The sequence below is a fragment of the Rhyacophila brunnea genome, unplaced genomic scaffold (genome assembly GCF_057557595.1).
Source record: "Rhyacophila brunnea isolate RB1 unplaced genomic scaffold, BYU_Rbru_1.0 scaffold_1, whole genome shotgun sequence".
NCBI classification, from domain to species: domain Eukaryota; kingdom Metazoa; phylum Arthropoda; class Insecta; order Trichoptera; family Rhyacophilidae; genus Rhyacophila; species Rhyacophila brunnea.
Genome location: NW_028232751.1, coordinates 16264038 through 16278356, shown reverse-complemented (window position 1 = coordinate 16278356; position 14319 = coordinate 16264038).

Below are 14319 nucleotides of genomic sequence, written 5' to 3'. Positions count from 1 at the left end.
TTCTTTTTTTAAAAAATGAACGTGATTTTTACCTATGAAATTGCGTGCTATTTGATATTTTGTCTTTAATGGTTTACTACCCATGAAACATCCACCATGCTTCATCATCCATGATAGAAATTTTAACTTGAAAATGAGAACAGTTATAAATGTGAACTTGTATCGCGTTGTCATTTTCGTTCGCTTTTTTCGGGAGATTATTGCTTGTGTAACTGCATAAATAATAGCTATTATTATTTATATTTGTTGCACTAATTTCATTGAAAAAATAATTAACCTAAGTATATTTTAGCTAGGATATATATTTTTTATTAGTTTTATCTCCAAAAAAACTTTTTAAAATGGAGGACCAATCGTTTTTAGAGGAAAACTATGCGGATTGTATGTCAGATATTCCCAGTGACTGTGAAGATATCGGAGATTTTAGTGATATTGAAACAGACTCATTTGCTCCTTTGAGAACACGCCCACGTACAACATATTTCGCGAGTGATTCTGAGGATTCAGAAACTGAGGCCGACAATGATGGAACGATGATGATCCGCCGAGAGAGAACAAGCCATTTGAAGGATTATCAGGAGTAACATTTGACACTGATAATTTAAGTCCAGAAGCTAAATCTAAAAAATGAGTGGACATAACCATGTCGGAGTTAAAAAAGTGGTTCGGTTTGGTGATAATAATGGGCATTGTCAGAAAAGCGACTCAGTCTTATTGGTCAACAAATCCAATTATTCAACGTAAGCGGTTTTTCAAATATTGCGTTATTTACATTTCACTAATGAAAAATGAAATTTCACGATTTTTTGTTGAACATAAAGTTTGGATCGAGGATATACAGACATCTGAATCAATTGATGTTGCGGAAACGCATGCACCTTCTACATCTTCTGATACAGATTCAACCCATAAAACCAAATTCCCATTTGGTTCTAATTTCGACATAGAATACAACGGAAAAAACAATCTCACATTAAAACAAATAATTGAAGCTTGAAACATAAAAACGTTGTTTCCCGAAAATATTGAATTGTGGACTTGTCGCCTTTTGGAATTAGACGCCTCAGGTGAAGTATTAAGTAGGTAACTGAAAAAAATCCTAGAACAGCCATATCCACGGGACTTGAATTTAAATTTTGTTTCATCTTCAGTATTTCACTGAACATAAGAACAATATTGCATTTTAGTTTTTATTACTATGTAATAGGTATAATATCATTAATAATTTTTTTTTTACTCAAAAAAAACTTAAAACGTGTTTTTCTCAAAACTCTATTTTTGCACAAGTATCCTTTTGCTTTTGGGCGAGACGATATGACCCACAGCTTTAAAGACGAATGTATGACACTACTCTACTGTGGGTGTACTATAGCATTAATTCCACAAATATATTTTTGCATTAAATACGAATGACTGATTTTTATTAAGACTTGGAAGATTGAAAATGGAGATTGAAGGCGGAAAACATAGTAAGTGAATATCAAGCTGGCTTCAGGGCAGGAAGGTCTACAACGGATCAGCTCTTCACAGTTCGCCAAATACTGGAAAAATGCTGGGAATTCGATGTGGACATTTATCAGCTCTTTATTGATTTTAAGCAGGCATATGACAGCATCGACCGGGAAAAACTATTCACTGTCCTTCTGGACTTTGAAATCCCACCAAAACTAGTCAGGCTTGTTAGAATCACACTGCAGAATACACTCTCCCAGGTGAAGGTGAATGGCCAACGGACGGAGGGCTTTGAAGTATCTCGGGGTCTTAAGCAAGGAGACGGATTGGCTCCCATGCTGTTCAACTTAGCCCTCGAATCCGCTATCAAAAAGTCTCAAGTGAACAGGAGCGGCACTATATTAAGCAGACCGAGCCAATTGGTTGGCTACGCAGACGACCTCAACATGATGGGTAGATCCATACAGATTGTGAAGAAAGAATTTGACCACCTCCAAAGGCCCGCACTAGAGATTGGCTTAAGAGTAAATGAAAACAAAACTAAAGTCATGGTACAAAGCCGACAAAATCAGAGTAGGCTGGGCCAAAGTTCCAGTTTTGGAAACCATAAATTTGAGGTTGTCAACCGGTTCACATACCTGGGTTCCAATATTACAAAAGAGAACGAGGAACTGGAAGAAATAAAAACCCGAATAACCGCTGCAAATAAATCGTACTTCTCATTGCTGCCCATATTCAAATCCAGAAATGTCCACAGAAAAACTAAGACGCGGCTCTATAAAACCGTCATACGCACAGTCGTTGCATACGGGTGCGAGTCATGGACGCTAAATGTGAAAGCAGCTGAAATGGGGGATTGCTTTGAGAGAAAGATCCTTAGGCGGATATACGGACCCATGAATGATGGTGGGGAGTGGAGAATTAGGTACAACACGGAACTATACCGCTTATACCAAGATTCAAAACTCTCCAACTTCATAAAACTCCAGAGGCTAAACTGGGCAGGCCATGTCCAGCGCATGCCTGAGTCACGGATACCGAAGAAGATCCTCGAAGGAAACCCAGGAGGGAAAAGGCCAGTGGGAAAGCCACGCACACGATGGGGTGATGATGTTACAAAAGATGCCAACCAGATACTAAAAATCAGGAACTGGAAAAGACGTGCGGAGGACCGTTCCGGCTGGAGGACAGCGGTGGAGGAGGCCAGGGCTCGACTTGAGCTGTAGCGCCATCGAAGAAGAAGAAGATTGAAAATGAAGAATAACAACGGAAAGAAGCATTGATTTTCTGTAAGGTTTTTGTAATAAATATAACAACATTTTTAATGCACATTAAATATGTATACTTTTTTTATTTTTTCATTTTTAAATTACTGTAATCCTGAATACACAAAGTTAGATGTTCAAAAGTTAATACACATAATCGAGGTTGCCAATTGGTAAAAGGTTAGATGTCTGATAAAAACAAAAAAATGGAATAAAATACATATATAAATTCAAACATTATAAATATAGCAATAAAATTGCATTATTTTACAATTTGCTCATTCCTGAACAATACTTATTGCTAAAATGTAACATCCAATCTTTTACTTCTGAGATACATATATTATAGTAGCCGACATGTCATCACAGCTAGAGTTGGGTTTCGGGAATTCTCGAGAAATTTTCGAGATTTTCCATCCTGAATTTCGAGAAATGAAATTTTTAACATTTCGGGAAATCCCGGATCTCGAGAATCTTTTTTCGGGATTCGGGATTTCTTTATTAAATATCAAATATTAATTGAATAAACATTTTTTTTTAAATTGAAATAAATTAACAAAATTTGCTTTCGAGTGTGTGCGATCGTGTGATTTGAGTTCAACACAATTAAGCCAATGTCGACTCAAAATGAGCGCAATTTTTCGTTTGACTTTTGTGTTTCAAAAGCTTACGCAATAATTGTCAGACGCAGCCATTAACAGTCTGTATTTTTTGAAATTCCATTTTGTTCTATTCTATTCTAATGTTTTGAATTAACCTACTTCTGTTTGTTTGTGTTCTTACTTAAATAAAAAAAAACATATTTTTTTGGAATTTGTCTGTTTTTACATTGATTTTAGGGTTTTTTACAGTTTTTTTTTTTAATATTCTCGATATCTCGAGTATTCTTTTCTGGAAATCCCGAATCTCGAGATTGAGCTAGATGTCAGCTACTATAAGTTTCCTTTGGAAATAGTTTGGTAGAAAAACTAACAAAAACCATCTACATATTCCTGGTGTAACTTCACACAATGTGTGATGAAGTCGTATGAAAAAAATGTTTAAAAACTGAACGACTCGCTGAAACTGATTATTATTTACAATGATACAAATATTTAATGTTAATATGAGGTGTCTAATAATGAAAACTGATAATTCCACAATTAAATAATTAATAATAAAAAACAGTCACTGGTTGATTTTAACGTTAGTTTCTTGTATCTATTGTATTTTATTTTCAAACTAGAGCCGAACTAGATTTCTATTAGCTGATCAACCCCTATTTGCAATAAAAAAAATCAATGAAAAATAAATAAGTTATAGACCACTGCGTGAAATGGTATGTAGAATATGGTAGTATTTTTTTTAGTTTTTAACCATATGCGGACATATCAGTTGTTGTTATTAGATGCCTGATTTGTCCAATTTTATTTTGCTTATTTTTAATGCAAAAAATGGTTGCAGTTAATAAAAATGGTCATAATTTGAAAATACAATACGATGGAAAAAATGTTGTTTTCCCCAAATATTGATTTATGAACTTTTGGATATTTGTAAATATGGCAATGGCTGGTTGGCCCCAAATGGACATGTTGATGTCAGTAGATGTGCCTATAGCAAATGCTGTGAAATGCCAAACTGCCGGCAAGTCCCATCTGCTGGACTCCCCGCAGCAACTTCCGGACAATGCAGCATCAGGTGTGGCTAACACCAGGGGCAAAGAGCGAGTGACCGGTGCCATAAAACTGGCCTCGTGGCTAAGGGACAAGGTACATATAAAAACTACATGACAAAAAAAAAAATTTACTAAACCTAGTGTTAAAATATCACATAAAATATTACACAAAAATAAGAAGGATAAATTTAATAACATGCTACCATGCGCAAACAAACGATACAATGACGGTACACGTTACAGTAAATACAACATTATTTGAGATTTTTTCTTAATCTTCGAAAACTAAATTTAAAAATAAAAGAAAAAATGTTCTCAGTGTCACCTGTCTTATGGCATACAAAATAATGATTCCATACTGTCATATAGGCTACTAACCATTTGTGATAGCACATCATATAAGAAATATTGATTACAATATTACGAACACATACAATACTGAAACCACTTAAAATTCTCATCATTGATAACAATAGTGTCGATAATTTGTACATTAGATTATTTACATTACAGAAATAACTTTACAGAGAGCTGTATGAATGAAAACTCACGGTGATTAATCATTGATGGAATACTAATAACACACTGAAAAATTCAAATCTCCACATAAATAACCATAGATACTTATTTACATCACGGTATTACAAAAGCTTGTTATAATTAAATAATGCCCACCAACTAATCAGCCGTGCACCACACGCCAATCGTAATCGTGATTAAAATGTGATGTGAATCATCTGCAGTAGTTTCAGGAGCAACTACCCAAAACTTATTGCCATGCACTCAAAAATGAGCTTGCTCTATTTTTAACAGTATTTCCCACTGTTCCAATAAAGATTGTTGGAAAACTTACACAGTATTTACATATTTAATCATTTATTGATAACATATTATATGAGAACAATATTTCAAAATGTATCAATAATTTGTATGTGTATGATTTTTTCTTTCAGAATTTCTACTACAGAAGACAATATATTAATTTTTGAATTCATATTTAGGTACATCTTTTAAAACCACCAATTATTTTGTAGTGCAGATTGCAATGAAATATTTCAAATAAATATTTCCAGGTACCAAAATTGCAAAGAAAAAACAATACTATGGCAACATTAGAACTTTTAGTCCAAGAAAAAATATTATTGCTCCATTTTGCCAAATAAAATATTAAGGCTATACCTCAGTTGTGGCATGGTCTAAAAAGATCGTGGCTAGGCGATGTGCGGATTGCGGGTGCAAATGATGCATGCCGACCGAAATATAATTTGTCATATAAATCCAACATGCGTCCATTTAATGTTCTGTTTATTGTTCTATTAGTAACAATAATAATATATTCATTGACATGTTTTCTTTTTAAAGTAAATGGATACCGTTTTTAGTCATCTTTACACAATTTAAGAATTAATACCCCCGTCGCCATCACGAAACAAAATGACGTATTGACACCTCGACGTTCGCTCTCAGACTGCCAGCGAGTCCAAAATTTCGTCGCGCCTATAGTTGAAAATTATTTGCCGTTTCACTGAAGTATTGCCTTAAATAAATCGATTATTTTAAAATTTACATAATTTTTTTTACTATCAATGACATTAATAATCATAACGTTGAAAAAATGATTCCCGCTGAAAATGTCCTGTATTCACATTTTCCAAATATGGCTGACCTATTCATAGGACAAGAACAAAATAGAAAAAGAAAACCAGTTGAGTCAACTAAGAGAATATCTTCTCACTTGCTGTTTGATTTAAAATGTAACAAACGGGTCGGTTGACCAAATAGACCCAATAGCTGGTTGATACAACTCGAATAGCTCTTCCCATTCAGTACACATATTAGGATACTCCCCAAGGATGTGGTTAACATCCTGTGATTCACAGCCATAGAAACATGTAGGTCGATCTACAAGGATAAACTGGAAGAGTTTGTCAGCAAAGCTGTCATGACCAGTCAATAATTGCGGTAATCCGGTGTCAGGACAATATCTCTAATTGCCCTTTTTGGAGGCATTTCACTTGGTCTACCAGGTTTTAATCACTGTGTCTACAACTAACACCAACACATATGCTTTTTTTTCACATTGATAATGCTCAAATTACACAAAACGATATGATCCCTGCTAACTGTCTGCTTCAAAAATGTTACTTCCTATTCAGACAGGTTTGAAGGAAATGGACAAATTTCTGTTTTTGCCAGACCCGACTCTACAATAAGCGCCATCTGAATCGTTATATGAAATAGTGATTCCAATAGACAAATTCCTCATGACAAGAGAAAGACTCTTAAGTTGTGATTATATTAAGATGCACGTTACGATTATCACGCTGTCACAGCGACAAATTTAGTATATGGTTTCGTCATTTTGCTGAATATTTAGGACGAACATGATCTCTGTAAATTCTATGATGGAGTAACCTAGTAACAAGTTTCTGTAAATTCAATAATATTTTGAACAGAACCCAACCTGAAGACCATAGATAGACAGAACATTCTTATAGAAAATACATAGTGCCAACTGTTAAAAAAAAAAAAAAAAATGTAATTTCAACATGAGTCGAAAATGTGTAGGCATGTAGAAAATGATAAAAAATGTTCATTGAATCATGCAGGTGTCGATGCAGTACAACATGAGGTGACCTCATTGTTGCTCTGGTGATTTCGGCAGATTTTGCTAATTGACAATGTAAAGGTTCAAAATGTGCTACGGGATGGGAGCATCAGTCTAACATTTTAAACACCAAGAAAAACAATATTACACACTTTTCCCATAGCAGCAGCTTACTGTGATGTCATGTGATAGTACACACTAATATAATCACAAATTTAATGTAATTTAACCATAATAAAAACAATACTGAAAAAGTTCAATTATTAAATAATGAGATAATAAATTTTAGATGGTAGAAAGACACTAAAACTAACATTATTGAAACAAATGAGCCCTGATCTGTCAAGGCAATTTTTAAATTGTGATAGGAACATTGAAAATATTACAGATCAATGAAAAAAATCAGAAACCATTTAAAGAGAAGCTAAGGACCTGGCAACACATTGATGAATTAAAGAAAGAGAATAATCATTGTCTTCCCATAACACAATTTGAATGTGGTGACATGGGCTTTGAGCCTTAGGCCTTCATTTGAGCCTTACCCTAAGATCAATCATAATTTCCTGTAGAGAACAGCTATCTTCGCTCGCTAAATTCAGGATATTCACTCTTTGCATCATCGGTATTCAAGATTGTTAGTCTAGCACAGTGTTTCCCAACATTATAATACCTTTGTACCGGTGAAATTAAGAGAAATATTTTGCAGATCGCTAATGCAAAATAAAAACAATAAAATTATTTATAGTAAATATAATATCTGATTTTGAAAAAAAAATTATATACCACAAAAAATTTACTCTTAATAGAAATCACTAGAAACCGCTCAGTAAATAAATTTTTAATAGAACTTCTGAATTTTTGAGTTAAATTTAGTTCCAAAAATAGTGCGAAATCTGCTGCTGCATCTTTTCTAGAATAGTTGATAACCATGGCTTCAATGTTGTTTAGCAGAGACGAAGCGTTGCATTGACATCCATTCAGTTTCTCTGTTTCGTTTTTTTACTGACATGGCTAAAAAATCTGCTCACATGAATAGGTGGGTAGTTGAAAATGCGAACAATAATTTAATAGCTTTGTGACTTGCAGATGGATATTCTTTTTCCGGTGATATCCAAAACTAAGAGCATGTATGTTTTTTAAGTGTGGACACCAGGGTGGCATCAGAAGATAAGTCGATTAGGTTTTCTTTTTCTGTAGTATTAATTGTGCATGAATGATGTCCTAATTTTCAGGGTAATAGCAATTCAAGTTTTAACTAATGCTTAAATGTTGAATTATTATAATATTTAAATTAATTTTCCGGTTGATGTCAGCAGATATTAAAAATTCTTGCTAAAGTCGAATCATTTCTATTTATATCTTCCTCTTATACATAAAAATATCCTAAAGAATTAAAATTGGTATATGTTTATTTTTATAAAGACGATTTGCTTCGAATTTTTGGAATATTTATTTTAAAATGGACGACAACTATTTGAAGACTGGCAGAAATTTCCTGCGGACCAGCGGTCGGGAAACACTGGTCTAGCATATCGCTACTAGTTGTAGGCTGAAAGTCATGGTTAGTGGAAACATAGATGGTGGAGACGTTTGAGAGATTTTCCTCTACCTTCTTTAGTGTCATATTGGTGTCATCAGTGGTATAGGTGTTGACACATCTTTTTTATGCCCGGCCTGTTCTCTGCTATCAGAGTCCGCTTCATCATTATAATAACATATATAGAATAATCAGCATCAGTGGTGTGAAAAACAAGAAAGAGATATGGATAATCTCTTCACTACTGTGGAATGGAATGTCTTATGCTGGCTCATTTACAATGGCCCATGTCAAGCGAATATGATGGGTCATGTGGTGCCACCATTGTGAAGAGGGCAACAAACACGTCGTGTGGCCCAAACCTGGCATATGTTTGCCGTCTATCAACCCGATCCTTGCGTAGTGTCATCAACTAAAAAATGGTTACGGTTGCGTGCATATTTCCGAAATGTTATTATTCCCTGTACCGTAATAAATACATCAGTTATGACACACTTAAAAATAACAATAAAGGCATTATGCAATCATATAAACTCGAAGAAACATCTCTATACAAAAAAACTCACCGCTATGCAAATCCACCATTTTGTCTGAAGCTAATCGGCCGGGACCACTGTGCTGTTATTCAATGTTTTAACATGGCTTTTACAAAACTGCATATTAAAAAAAAGAAGATAAAAACGAATTTAAAAATGTTTTGAACTATGGTAAATTTTATAACAGCGATGTAAACATAATGCGACTTGGCACGTTGAACATATAAAACGGGATAGTTTCAATATTTTTTTTTGCTTTTTTTGAATTGCCACATACATGGCATCTCCTGCGCGGCTTTCCATTATTGGTTGTAGGAGGAATGTGCTCTGGCAAATGTTCTGTAGCGGATTTTGGTAATAAACGTACCGGATTATCACTCGTTGATGCCGTGGGCCTACGGGTATGTACGGTTTTTACACAATGTTTTTCAACAAGTTGTTTGATTACACAAAACTGAAATTTGGCCAATGGTTTTTGTTGCCTGTTACAAATTTGTATAAATAGAATGCATTTAGTAAATATAAGTCTATTATGTGGAAAGCCACCTCTTATACCACTTAATAGACTTTCGCATGCACGAAAGACTACTAAGCATCATATCCGCTTTGTCCACCGTGCCTATATTTTTGTTATAATCTAATACACACGTAGCCTTCATGATGGATTCCCCTGTTCTAAAGTTAGTTTGTCCCGTTGGTCCAAACGAGTCATCATGAAGAGTAGTCAATATGTGGACATCCCTCCTATCGTGCCATTTAAGGACCAATAAGGGGCTTTTGGATTTAGCTTCTGTCTCTCCTTTTTTCAAACTTTCAAAACTCTCCTAAACATCTCCTTCCGGTTCTTCCTAACCGTGCGACAAGGAGTTTTGCAAGTTTTATTGCTGTGAAGGTATTTAAAGAGAGCTGGGCTGGAGTACCAATAAATTGTTGTAGTACGGAGTCGGAGTACCTTTACCGATATAATCGTTTAATAATGTGGTTACCACCGCACCAGATATTCCCAAATTTTGGTCGTCCACTATATCTGAGCCTTCGCCACAATATATAATAAAATCTATTATATAGCCGGTCATAACGTTGCACAACACAAACATTTTCACCCCGAAATGATGCCTTTTTGACGGAATAAATTGTTTAAAGAATAGTCTACCCTTAAAAACAATTAAACTCTCGTCAATGCATAGGTTTTGGTGCGGGAGCATTGTCTCTCTAAAAATTTATCGCGTGTGCTCTAGAAGTAAACGTATTTTGACTAACCTATGTGTTGTGGTGGTCACATTTGAATCACAAAAATGGAGCATCTGTAGGATTAGAATTTTTCCTACAATGTCATCATGGAGGTACGGATTGGTGCTCCAATGCTCCTCGATCGACGTGTGTTTATTTCTGGTCATCAGCATAGATAGGCAAAAAATGAATATAACTGATGGCACTGATGTATCGGTCCAGTTATGTGACTGCAATTTCGGTCCCAGGTCAGTTGTAATGTCATTATCAACCTGGGTCAATCCACTACTGGATGAAGGCCTCCCCAAGTTTCTTCAAACTCTCTCGGTCCTGTGTCGTTCGCTGCCACGTATTTCCGCTGAACTTTATCAGTTCGTCAATCCAGCTGCTTTTAGGGCGACCCTGTGGCCGTTTCGTGCCCCTTGGGTACCACTGGATGACGGCATTTGTCCAGCGGCCGTCCTTTCGGTGAGAAATGTGCCCCGCTTATCTCTATTTCAGCTGTTTGACAACGACTATTACATCGCGTACTCCTGTCTGCTTCCTAACCCATTCGTTTCTCTTACGGTCCTTTCGCGTGATGCCCAACATACACCTCTCCATGCCTCGCTGTGCGACTCTTAACCTTTGGACATCTCTCGTGTTGAGGGTCCACGTCTCGCAGCCATACGTGAGCACGGGCAGCACACATTGGTTGAACACCCTACACTTAAGACATAATGGTAGGTCATTCTTGAAGATACTATTCAGACGTTCGAAAGAACTCCATCCCAGCTTTGTTCAGCAAGCAATTTCATCGTGCATGCTTCTGTCTATGGGCACCTGCTGTCTGAGATAGACGTAGCTGCTGATTTGCTCGAGTTGGGTGCCATTAATACAGATAATCGCAGGGTCCAAAAAGCAGTTCCTCATCACTTTTGTCTTTGAGACATTTATCTTTAGGCCGACCGTTTGACTGACATCTGTGAGTTCTTGCATTCTACCTTGGAGGCCCTTCGGGTCTTGTGAGATTATAACAATATCATCTGCAAAGCGCAGGTGACTGAGGTGCTCCCCATTAATTGGAACACCTTTTTCCTCCCAATCAAGTTTCCTGAATAAGTCCTCAAGAGTAGCGGTGAATAGTTTAGGTGAAATGGTATCACCTTGCCGGACACTTTGTTGATGGGGAATTTACACGATCGTTTGTGGAGTTTCACGCATGCTGTGGCATCACTGTATATACTGTTCAATATGTTTATGTAGCGTCTGGAAATTTCTTGGTTACTAAGGGCGTCTATAATTGAGAATTTTTTGATGGAATCAAACGCCTTTTCATAGTCTATAAAACCAAGATATAATAGCAGTTTGTATTCCTGGTAGCGCTCTATGATTTCCCTGACGACCTGTATATGATACATAGTAATATAGCCTCTTCGGAATCCGGCTTGTTCTCTTGGTTGGTTTTCGTCTAAAACTGTTTCGAGACGGTTTGAGAGTATTTTCGTGAAAACTTTGTACAGAATTGGCAGTAGACTAATTGGTCGATAGTTTTTCAGATCTTCATTGTCTCCTTTCTTATAGAGAATAATAATGGAGGCATTTTTCCATGACTCTGGTATATTCTCTTCGTGCAGACAAGCTGTGAACAGATGTGCGATCACTTCGCACACCGTCCTCCCAGCCCGTTTGAGAACATCAGCCCATCTTCTCCCGGGGCTTTCCCACTCTTCATGCACATTATAGCATATTCCACCTCTGTGGTAGTAACCTCGGGAAGAGAATCTCCATATTCTCCGTTCACCAGATCTGAATTGATGTCAGTGTTGTCAGTGTCATCTTTGTATAGAGCGCTGTAAAACTCTACAACAGTGTCCAGTAGATGATCCCAGTTACGCACGATACTTCCATCTTGCGCTTTTAGTGTCGTGATCTGCCGTCTCCCTATTGATAGATGCTGCTTGTTCTTGTGTAAGTTCCTTCCTGATGCAACAATTGATTCTACAAGGTTCATATTGAGCTTACGAAGATTTTCTCGTATGTTTTTACGTAAAGTTTTGCACAGCGTGGAGTATTCGGGATCATTTGCAACTTGTTGCTCGCTTTTCGTACTCCTACGCAGCTTCATAAAATCCAACGTTTCCTTTGAGTTTGCTTACTCGTTGTAATTTAAATATGTGTTTCGTTTGTTTCACTATCTCTGACATTATATTATTATTAAGAAAATGTTCAAAAAAAAGGCATTCAGAAGAGGTTTCACTGAGGTCGTCGATGTTACGCCGGATTGAAAGTCTTCGAATTAATGAACTATTGGAATATGTGGACCGGTTCTCCAAGAACGTAAAAATGCAATTGGCTCGTCTGAGCTCGTATCCGAATCATGACCACTTTCGTTTTGGTCCAATTCCTCTTCAGACATATCATAGTCAGAGTCCAATTCCTTATTCATTATTTCCCCCGGACCCATATTCACTTCCGCCATAGTAAAGTTATTCCACAAATATTATTTATTAATCTAAAAACAATATAAGTCTGGCGGTGACATGCGATAGATTGAAGTGGTTCGAAGAAATGATGTTTATGAACTTTTGACAAACGTATCGAGATGGCGGCATGAACACGAATCAGAGCATTTTTTCAATACAAAAATCAATACTGTGCGCAAAGTATTTCCTACTTTACCGACATTTCAATTTTCGGTATCAACTGGTGTTCCACCCAGTATGCGAGCTTAGTTCTAAAACAATAGACGTCACATCCGTGACGGCCGGTTAACACAGTGTCAATGTTTCAACACGCATCAAAGGATACCAATATTCACCTTACTGGAGCCAATTTGAAGAGGGAGCATCAGATCCAGAGTAAAGATGTTGAGATTTTTTCAACGCAGCGTATTATCAAAAATTTTAATTTTAAAAAGTGAGATCATAAATTTTACAACTGAATTCATACCATAGTGGAAGATGAAAAGTTAGTTATTATGGAATAAACAGTGCCATTAATATGAACTAAAATTCTAGACAAGACAATTAATATGCTACAATTAACATTAACAAATAAATTAATCCATATAATAGATATTCACAATAGTTACTATAATTAATTATCAGATTTCACCATCTAATTTGGCCATTTAATTACAACATTTTACCTAATAATAATTAATTTAATATGTCATCAGGTACCTATATTATATGTATACCCTGCAGCTAAACAAAAAGTAAACATGATTACAAAACATTTGAAATTTGGGTGATTTTAAGTTTATATAATGTAATATAATGACGGTTAATGAAGTTTTCAACATAGTTTAGAAAAATAATGGGGAATTTCAAAACTAGACTGATTATAAATCTACAGTTATAATTTTATCAAATTTCCTTAATCGATAGTATTCATTTTAGATAGATAAATGGTTAATAAATTATAGTCAAATGAAAAACTACTAGGCCATTAATTTGTCACGAAGATGAAGATGCTTTGATAAATTCATTACATGAAAAAAAACATATTTTAAATATCATCACTGTACAGGCCAATTGAGCCCATATCCGGAAAACGAGCGTTATCCTGAAAACGGCATTCAGAGATATTGGCAGTTAAACATTTCGGTTGGTTGTTGTGGAGATACCCGTTGTCAAAAATATTTAATTCTGATCAATAAAAGTAGTTTGAGTAATTGAGAACATGGTTTATTAAACAAAAAAACTTTATTGGATAAACCACCATGCTTATAATAAAATATATGGTAACAAATTTAACACTGTTTTTCCATATAACATAAAATAATCGTACAACTCTGATTTTGATGGTAACATCCTTTACCCTTAAGTTTTTAAGTTAGTCACTTGAAGTAATGTTCGAGTAAATCAGGAGGTCCATTTCCAACATTTATTTGGATAAATTCCAATATATTTTTTTACCAATCAGCACTTTGTTGGCTTCACATAAGGCAAACAAGACAAAATGTGTTCCATTTACTCTGCATCCCGTTGGATTTTATTTCTCATTCCCCAAAACTTGGAAAATAAATTATTTTGTTTAACCCGGCCAAAACT